The sequence below is a fragment of the Miscanthus floridulus genome, chromosome 8, assembly GCF_019320115.1.
Source record: "Miscanthus floridulus cultivar M001 chromosome 8, ASM1932011v1, whole genome shotgun sequence".
Lineage (NCBI taxonomy): Eukaryota > Viridiplantae > Streptophyta > Magnoliopsida > Poales > Poaceae > Miscanthus > Miscanthus floridulus.
In genome coordinates, this window is record NC_089587.1 from 18,849,752 (window position 1) to 18,858,847 (window position 9,096).

Below are 9,096 nucleotides of genomic sequence, written 5' to 3' on the forward strand. Positions count from 1 at the left end.
TATGGTTAATTTATACTTATTTTTATGATGATTGTAATTAAAGTTCTAATTTTTTATTTTAATTTCAGTGGGATGGCACTGGATGTTCAAGTTGGTACTGGGAGGAAGAGTATGTTGAACACGTGCAAAACTCTCTTGCACAGGCGGCTACGGCGGCTGATGAGGCAGTGATCATGCGAAAGAAACCCATAGATGTTGAACAAATGCATGATCTGTCTGTTTTAGTTGAGATTGGTCGCGAAATCCTTATGCTGCTGAAGTGCATTTTAGCTTTAGTTTTTAGTGGTAGTTGGGATTATCTACATTGTAGCGAGACTTTCATAAATTAATACCTTGTGTGGTGGCGTGCATGTCGTATAATTAACTAATTATGTTCTAGGTTTTAATATGGTATGTATGTCATGTAATGCAGATGAGCCGACATTAGATGTACAATGCTGATCGCCGCTCCCAAGAGTTCATTGAGGGCGTGCATTCTTACGTGTGGCCGAGGCAAACAAACGCGATAGTTTCATGTGCTGCCCATATGTCATATGTAAGAATTTGAAGGAATATGCTAGCTCAAGGAGTCTTCATTAACACTTGTTGAAGTCGGGTTTTATGCCAAACTATATTTGTTGGACGAAGCACGAAGAAACCGGGGTTGTAATGGAAGAAGGTGAAGAAGAACAATGGGACGATGATGACATTATTGCTGAATATGATGCCTTCAATGATACTACAATGGGGGAAGCTGAAGAAGAGGTAGTGGCAGAAGATGAGCCCGCTGATGATCTTGGTCAGGCCATTCGTGACGCACAAAGAAAATGCGAAAGTGAAAAGAAGAAGATCAAGTTCGAGCGCATGCTAGAGAATCACAAAAAATTGCTATACCCAACTTATGATGCGGGACAGAAAAAGTTGGGTACCACACTGGAATTGCTGCAATGAAAGGCAAAGAATAGTGTATCTGACAAGGAATTTGGGGAGTTACTGAAAACCGGGGTTGTACATAAAATAACGTACAATATATGTAGATGCATGTAATATATACGTTAGTTTCATACTTTAGTTTGTACAAAATGTTAGAACATTATCAACGTGTAGAATACGTATATTATTAGCAGCGTAGAATGCATATTCGAAAATCTATTCGAAAACCAAAACGAATCATCAATTAAAAATAGAAACAAAAAAAAGAAAAAAAGAAACCTTTAGTCCCGGTTGGTAATACCAACCGGGACTAAAGGGCCGCCCCACGTGGCCAGGCCGGGAGGCTCTTTAGTCCCGGTTGGTCTTACCAACCGGGACTAAAGGTGCACCTTTAATCTCGAGCGCGAAACCGGGACTAAAGGAGGGGACCTTTAGTCCCGATTTGATACTCCCGGTTCCAAAACCGGGACTGAAGGTGGTTGATAACCAGAAGTACAACCCGTTTCTCCACTACTGAGAAAACAATGAAAATAAAATCAGAAAAGTCGAGCTACTCGGAGCAAGTTAAAATGGACAAACCAGAAAAAGGTGAAAAAATAGAAAAAAAAACTAAACAAAGAAATTATACCCTTAATGGACTTGCTGTCTTAATTCGTTTGGGCCAATGTCGTGAAACATTCCAACTCCGAATAATGGAACCAGATCAATTTATTTCCTTGTCCATGCACGTAGACCATTAAGAAGCGTAGCGATGCACCTAGACTCTGAAAAAGTAATTTGTATCAGAGATTTCTTTTTAGATTTTTTCCTTTCGAATTTTTTCTAGAGTTCAATCGTAGTAATCTGCCGGTCTTGGGTCTGCTGGTGGACGATTCCTCTTCAAACGTTTTAGGTGTAGAGATTTCTATTCTTATATTTTTGCATTTGGATTAAGAGGATTAAGATTCATATTCCGGTTACTTGGAGTTGGAGAGATATAATTGGATTAAGATTCCTAGTTGTCTATATTATTATATTTTCCTATCTGAATTAAGATTCCTATTCACTCGAAATTAGAGAGATCTAATTGGATTATGATTCCTAGTTATATAAAGAGAAGGGCTATAGACGGGTTTCCACATTCACAAAGTTAGTTAAGGGATGGCCGGACCAAAAATAGGTGGAGAGAAATTTTGCCTCTTTATTATTAGGCATAGAAACATGTAACTATTAAACATCTCCTTTTTATTGTTACTGTCATTATGGCAAATTCCTATGGCATGCGATTCATGTTGTTCTAGGGTTCCCTACCGACCAATATTTTTTATATATACTTGATTAAAAGTAGCAAGATGAAAACAAAATATTCTATTATTGTTACGGGCTGTGGCTGCTTGCTGAGCTATTTGGATCACAAGATACGACTTTGTGTTAAGCGCTAAACGGTAAATGGTCGGTCACTTGCTGTTTAGCCATTATTTAGCCATAACAGCCTTTAAACAAGCAAAACAACTAATGGCGAGAAAAGATGTATCGCCATGTAGGTGTAGCGTTTAAATGGTGTGTAAAGGACACTGGTAGAGAACAGACCTTTGATCCAAGGGCCAAACCAGGCTCTAGTCCCGGAAAATATTGCGCCCGGGACTAGAGAGACCTTTAGTCCCGGTTGGTGGCTCCAATCGGGACTAAAGATCCATGCCCAACGGCTCCTGCGCCAGGCCGTTGTGGCAGGGGACCTTTAGTCCCGGTTGGTGGCTTCAACCGGGACTAAAGGTCGACCTTTACTCCCGGTTGGTGGCTCCAACCGGGAGTAAATCTCTTGTCCCGGCTAGTGGCGTGGCCCGGGACTGGAAAGTGACCTTTAGTCCCGGTTGGATCCACCAACCAGGACTAAAGGCCCCCCTATAAATCCTGCTGGCCGTCTTCTTCCTCTCCGAGCCCGTCCGAGAGCTTCAGTTCAAATTTAAGCAGTGTTCTTGCTCTTTCTCTATCCATTCTTCGATTCCTCCATCGATTTCTTCGATTCCTCCGTCGATTCTTCGGTTCTAAAGGTTACCAACTTCATACTCTCATGTTTCACCATTGTCTTATCTCATTTTATTCACTATATATATATGGTTCTTTATTGTGGTTTTTTTTATTTGTAAGCAATTTGAGCTCAAAATCACTTCAAGCTTGCATATTTACATGAAGGAAGGTTAAAGTAGCTATTAAAAACTAGTATTCACCGTTCATTTGTAGCATGCATAGCACACTTCATTGTTTAGAGATATAGAGAATTTTAGAGTTTTTTTAATTTTATTTGTTTATAAAATGAGAAATTTATAGTGTATTAAAAAATGAGTATAGGGACTAGTGTCTCCGACTGGTATGACAGATGCAATGCAAGGCCGTGCAATAGGAAGCAAATCCGTTCTCTTTTGACGATACGCCCGAACAGCCGGGCCTGACAGATTTGGTGGTTGAACGGGTCCGTCGGTCGTCGCCGTGCGACTGTACGACAAAGAACGGCATCGATCGACCATAGTATTTTATTATCCGGAGTCCGGTCCGGGGTGCAATGCAACGCAATGACAATTGACAATGCGTTGCTAGGTCAAAATATGGTCATTTCTATGGACTCCGCGACTAAACATTTTATTTTAACTTTTTATGAAATGAAAAACTTAGAAAATAGTTAGAAAATTATAGAAAATCCGTACTAGTTGAACTTGCGAACCGTGTTCATTTCGGTGAGCATGTTCTCTGCCAAGCGGTAACGGACATCAAGGAGGAGCTTTGATTCTACGAGGGAGAGCGGCAACGGTCGTGGAAGATCGTGTTCCCTTCCTCGTAGAATCGGAGCTCTTCCTTGACCAAGTACGGTGCCGTCCGGTGGAGAAATGCTCGCCGAGATGATCACGTAAGCAAGGTCAACTAGTATGGATGGTTATTTATTGAAACATGTTTTTGAGCTATAAATCTTGCTGGCCGTCTTCTTCCTCCCCGAGCCCGCCCGAGAGCTTAAGTTCAAATTTAAGCAGTGTTCTTGCTCTTTCTCCATCCATTCTTCGATTCCTCCATCGATTTCTTCGATTCCTCCGTCGATTCTTTAGTTCTAAAGGTTACCAACTTCATACTCTCATGTTTCACCATTGTCTTATCTCATTTTGTTCACTATATATATATGGTTCTTTATTGTGGTTTTTTTTATTTGTAAGCAATTTGAGCTCAAAATCACTTCAAGCTTGCATATTTACATGAAGGAAGGTTAAAGTAGCTATTAAAAACTAGTATTCACCGTTCATTTGTAGCATGCATAGCACACTTCATTGTTTAGAGATATAGAGAATTTTAGAGTTTTTTTTAATTTTATTTGTTTAGAAAATGAGAAATTTATAGTGTATTAAAAAATGAGTATAGAGAGTAGATGATAACTGCTTTCGGGTCCTCGGCCTCTCATGGGTTTCCAAAGCGACTTAGGCCGGGCCTCCCACTCATTGCATGCGGCAAGTGTTGTGATGAGACGAAGATTGTGATGGAGTACCGAGTGAAGAAGGAGGGTCCCAACAAGGGTCGCATTTTCTACAGGTGTCCGGATCGCAATGTGAGTTATTTTATCGTATTTAATGACTATGGTTAGTTTATACCTATTTTCATGATGGTTGTGATTAAAGTTCTAATTTTCTGTTTTAATTTCAGTGGGATGGCACTGGATGTTCAGGCTTCTGCTGGGAGGAAGAGTATGTTGAACTCGTGTAAAAATATCTTTCACAACAGGCAGATATGGTGGCTAATGAGGCAGTGATCCAGCCGAAGAAGCTCAAAGATGTTGAACAAATGGGGGATCTGTCTATTTTAGTTGAGATTGGTCACGAAATCCCTGTGCTGCTGAAGTGCATTTTAGCTTTAGTGTTTTTAGTGGTAGTTGGGATTGTCTACATTGTAACGAGGCTTTCTTAAATTTATAGCTTTTGTGGTGGTATGCATGTTGTATAATTAACTAATTATGTTCTAGGTTTTAATATGGTATTTATGTCATGTAATGCAGATGAGTCGGCATTGGATGTACAATGCTGATCGTCGCTCCCAAGAGTTCATGGACGGCGTGCATTCTTTGTTACGTGCGGCCGAGGCAAACAAACGCGATGGTTTCATGTGCTGCCCATATGCCGTATGTAAGAATACGATGGAATATGCTAACTCAAAGACTCTTCATTCACACTTGTTCAAGTCGGGTTTCATGCCAAACTATATTTGTTGGACGAAGCACAGAGAAACCGGAGTTGTAATGGAAGAAGGTGAAGAAGAACAATGGGGCGATGATGACATTTTTGCTGAATATGGTGCCTTCAATGATACTGCAATGGGGGAAGCTAAAGAAGAGGTGGGGGCAAAGGAGAAGCCCGCTGAAGAAGAGATGGGGGCAGAGGAGAAGCCCGCTGAAGAAGAGGTAGGGGCAGAGGAGGAGCCCGCTGATGATCTTGGTCAGGCCATTCGTGACACACAAAGAGAATGCGAAAGTGAAAGGGAGAAGATCAAGTTCGACCGCATGCTAGAGGATCACAAGAAATTGCTATACCCAACTTGTGATGCGGGGCAGAAAAAGTTAGGTACCACATTGGAATTGCTGCAATGGAAGGCAAAGAATGGTGTATCTGACAAGGGATTCGTGGAGTTACTAAAAATCCAAAAGAAGATGCTTCCGAAGGATAACAAATTGCCCAGCACTACGTACGAAGCAAAACAGGTAGTCTGCCCTTTAGGATTAGAAATCCAGAAGATACATGCATGTCCTAATGACTGCATCCTCTACCGTGCCATGGAGTACGAGAAGTTGGATGCATGCCCTGTATGTCACGCATCGTGGTATAAGATAAGGCGAGATGACCCTGGTGATGTTTAGGGCGAACGTCCCAAGAAGAAAATCCCTACCAAGGTCATGTGGTATGCTCCTATAATACCACGCTTGAAACATCTTTTTAGAAACAGAGACCATGCAAAGTTGTTGCGATGGCACAAAGAAGACCATAAGGTAGACAATATGTTGAGACACCCTGCTGATGGGTCCCAGTGGAGAGCAATCGATAGAGAATTCCTCGAGTTTGCAAGTGACGCAAGAAACTTAAGGTTTGCTTTAAGTACGGATGGTATGAATCCTTTCGGGGAGCAGAGCAGTAGTCACAGCACTTGGCCTGTTACTCTATGTATCTACAACCTTCCTCCCTGGTTATGCATGAAGTGTAAGTTTATTATGATGCCGGTGCTCATCCAAGGCCCAAAGCAACCTGGCAGCGACATCGATGTGTACCTGAGGCCACTAGTTGAAGAACTTCTACTTTTGTGGAACAAGCCAGGTGTATGCGTGTGGGATGAACACAAGTAGGAGCACTTTGACCTACGAGCATTGTTGTTCGTAACAATCAATGATTGGCTAGCTCTAAGTAATCTTTCAGGACAATCAAACAAGGGATATAATGCATGCACACACTGTTTCGGTGACATGAAAGGTATATTCTTGAAAAAGTGTCGCAATGTTGTGTACCTTGGGCATCGATGATTTCTTCCTGCAAATCACCCCGTAAGAAAGAAAGGCAAGCATTTTAAAGGTAAGGCAGACCACCAGACCAAGCCTCGCAACCGAACTGGTGAGGATATCCTCGATATGGTCAATGATGTGAAAGTAATATTTGGAAAGGGACCTGGCAGCCAACCTGTTTCGAAGGACGCCAACGGTCATGCACCCATGTGGAAGAAGAAGTCCATATTTTGGGAGCTACCCTGTTGGCAAGTCCTAGAGGTCCACAGCGCGATCGACGTGATGCACCTGACGAAGAATCTTTGTGTGAACCTGCTAGGCTTCATGGGCGTGTATGGGAAGCCTAAGGACACAATTGAAGCACGACAGGACCTGCGGTGTTTGAAAGAATGAGACAACCTGCATCCAGAGAAGACAGATGATGGACACCAGTACTTAAATCCTACCAACTACACTCTTAGCAAAGAAGAGAAGAACAGCTTGTTTGAATGCCTAAATAGCATTAAGGTTCCGTCTGGATTCTCCTCAAATATAAAGGGTATAATAAATGTGCCAGAGAAGAAATTTGGACACTTAAAGTCCCATGACTGCCACGTGCTCATGACTCAATTACTTCCAGTTGCATTAAGAGGAATTCTACCGCCAAATGTACGTCTAGCCACCGTGAAGCTATGTGTATTCCTCAATGCAATTTCTCAGAAGGCAATCGATCCAATGGATCTAGCGAAACTATAGAATGATGTGGTTCAATGTCTTGTTAGCTTTGAGTTGGTGTTCTCTCCTTCCTTCTTAGATATCATGACACACCTCCTAGTTCATCTGGTCAAGGAGATTACTATTCTCGGTCCTGCGTTCCTACATAACATGTTCCCCTTTGAGAGGTTTATGGGAATCCTGAAGAAATATGTTCACAACCGTGCTCGGCCTGAAGGAAGCATCGCCAAGGGATACGGAACAAAGGAGGTCATTGAGTTCTGTGTTGACTTCATTCCCGATATTAACCCGATTAGTGTTCCTGAATCGCGACACGAGGGGAGACTAAGTGGAAAGGGGACACTAGGGAAGAAAATATATATTGGTAAGGGTGATGATTATTTCAATAAAGCACACTACACAGTTCTACAGAACTCCTCCTTAGTAGATCCGTATATCGAGACACACAAGAACCTCCTCTGATCTGAGTTCTCAGGGAAGTCTGAAGCATGAATTACGCGTCAGCACACAGAAACTTTCAGCGACTGGTTGCGAAAAGAATGTCAGGGTGATGAGAGTATTGATGAGGAGCTGTATTTGTTGGCTAGGCAGCCATCGTGGCATATCCTCACATACAAAGGGTACGAGATAAATGGGAATACATTTTACACAGTAGCACAAGATAAAAGGAGCACCGACCAGAATAGTGGTGTCCGCATAGATGCCACTGACTCTAGTGGGAACAAGCAAACATACTATGGCCGCATAGAGGAGATATGGGAACTAGACTATGCATCTCATTTTAAGGTACCTTTGTTCAAGTGCCAGTGGGTAAAGACGACTGGAGGCGGCATAGCTGTCGACAACCAGTATGGAATGACAACAGTGGACCTCAACAATATTGGGTACAAAGGCGAACCGTTAGTCCTTGCGAAGGATGTGACTCAGGTGTTCTATGTCAAGGACATGTCTACAAAACCGAAGAGAGGGAAAAACGACAACCACCCAATCAATGATGAGCCAAAGCGCCACATAGTTCTTTCAGGAAAAAGAAACATCGTCGGAATCGAAGACAAGTCAGACATGTCAGAAGATTATGAAAAGGATGACCAAATTTCACCCTTCACAGTGAACAAAGACCCTAGCATCCAGCTAAACGATGAGGACACTCCATGGTTACGGCGCGATCATAACCAAGGGACATACGTCAAGAAGAAGTTCATTACTGTGCTCGCTTGATATATATATTGATGTTCAATAGTGTGTATTAGAGATATTATGTAATAATTGTGAATTTATGTTTGATGTTGAATTATGTCACGTTGAAATGATGTGAAAACAAATTTATGTTTGATGTTGGGATTATGTCATGTTGAAATGATGTGCAAACAAATTTATGTTTCATGGTGGGATTATGTCACGTTCAAATGATGTGAAAATAAATTTCCAGTCGAAACACAAGAGTTTTTCTGAATTTAATTAAACACTATATTTTTGCATTATCGAAATAGTAATTTAAACACTATATTATGTTTTAAAACTTGTTAAAAAAATTAAAACTTTAGGTCAATTAAGTATCATTTTATCATTTGTGTAAAAAGACATATATTAAAATCCTAATGAATTGGCGGGCAGCGAAACTGCAGTTCGGCTGCCCGCCAAAAACCTTTAGTCCCGGGCGCCACCACCAGCTGGGACTAAAGGTTACCTTTAGTCCCGGGCGCCACCACCAGCCGGGACTAAAGGTGTGACCTTTAGTCCCGGGCGTTAACAGGACCCGAGACTAAAGGGCCTTTAGTCCCGGCTAGTGGTGGCGCCCGGGACTAAAGGTCCTCTCCCTTATATAGCCTCTGCGCCCGCCCCGGCCCCTCTTCTTCCTCCTCCCCACTGTCGAGCCAAGCCCTAACAGACCACCGCCGCTCGTCCGATCCGTCGCTGATGCCGCACCTCGCGAGCGTCCGCACGCGCCCCGGCGCCCCACCGCCCCGACGTCG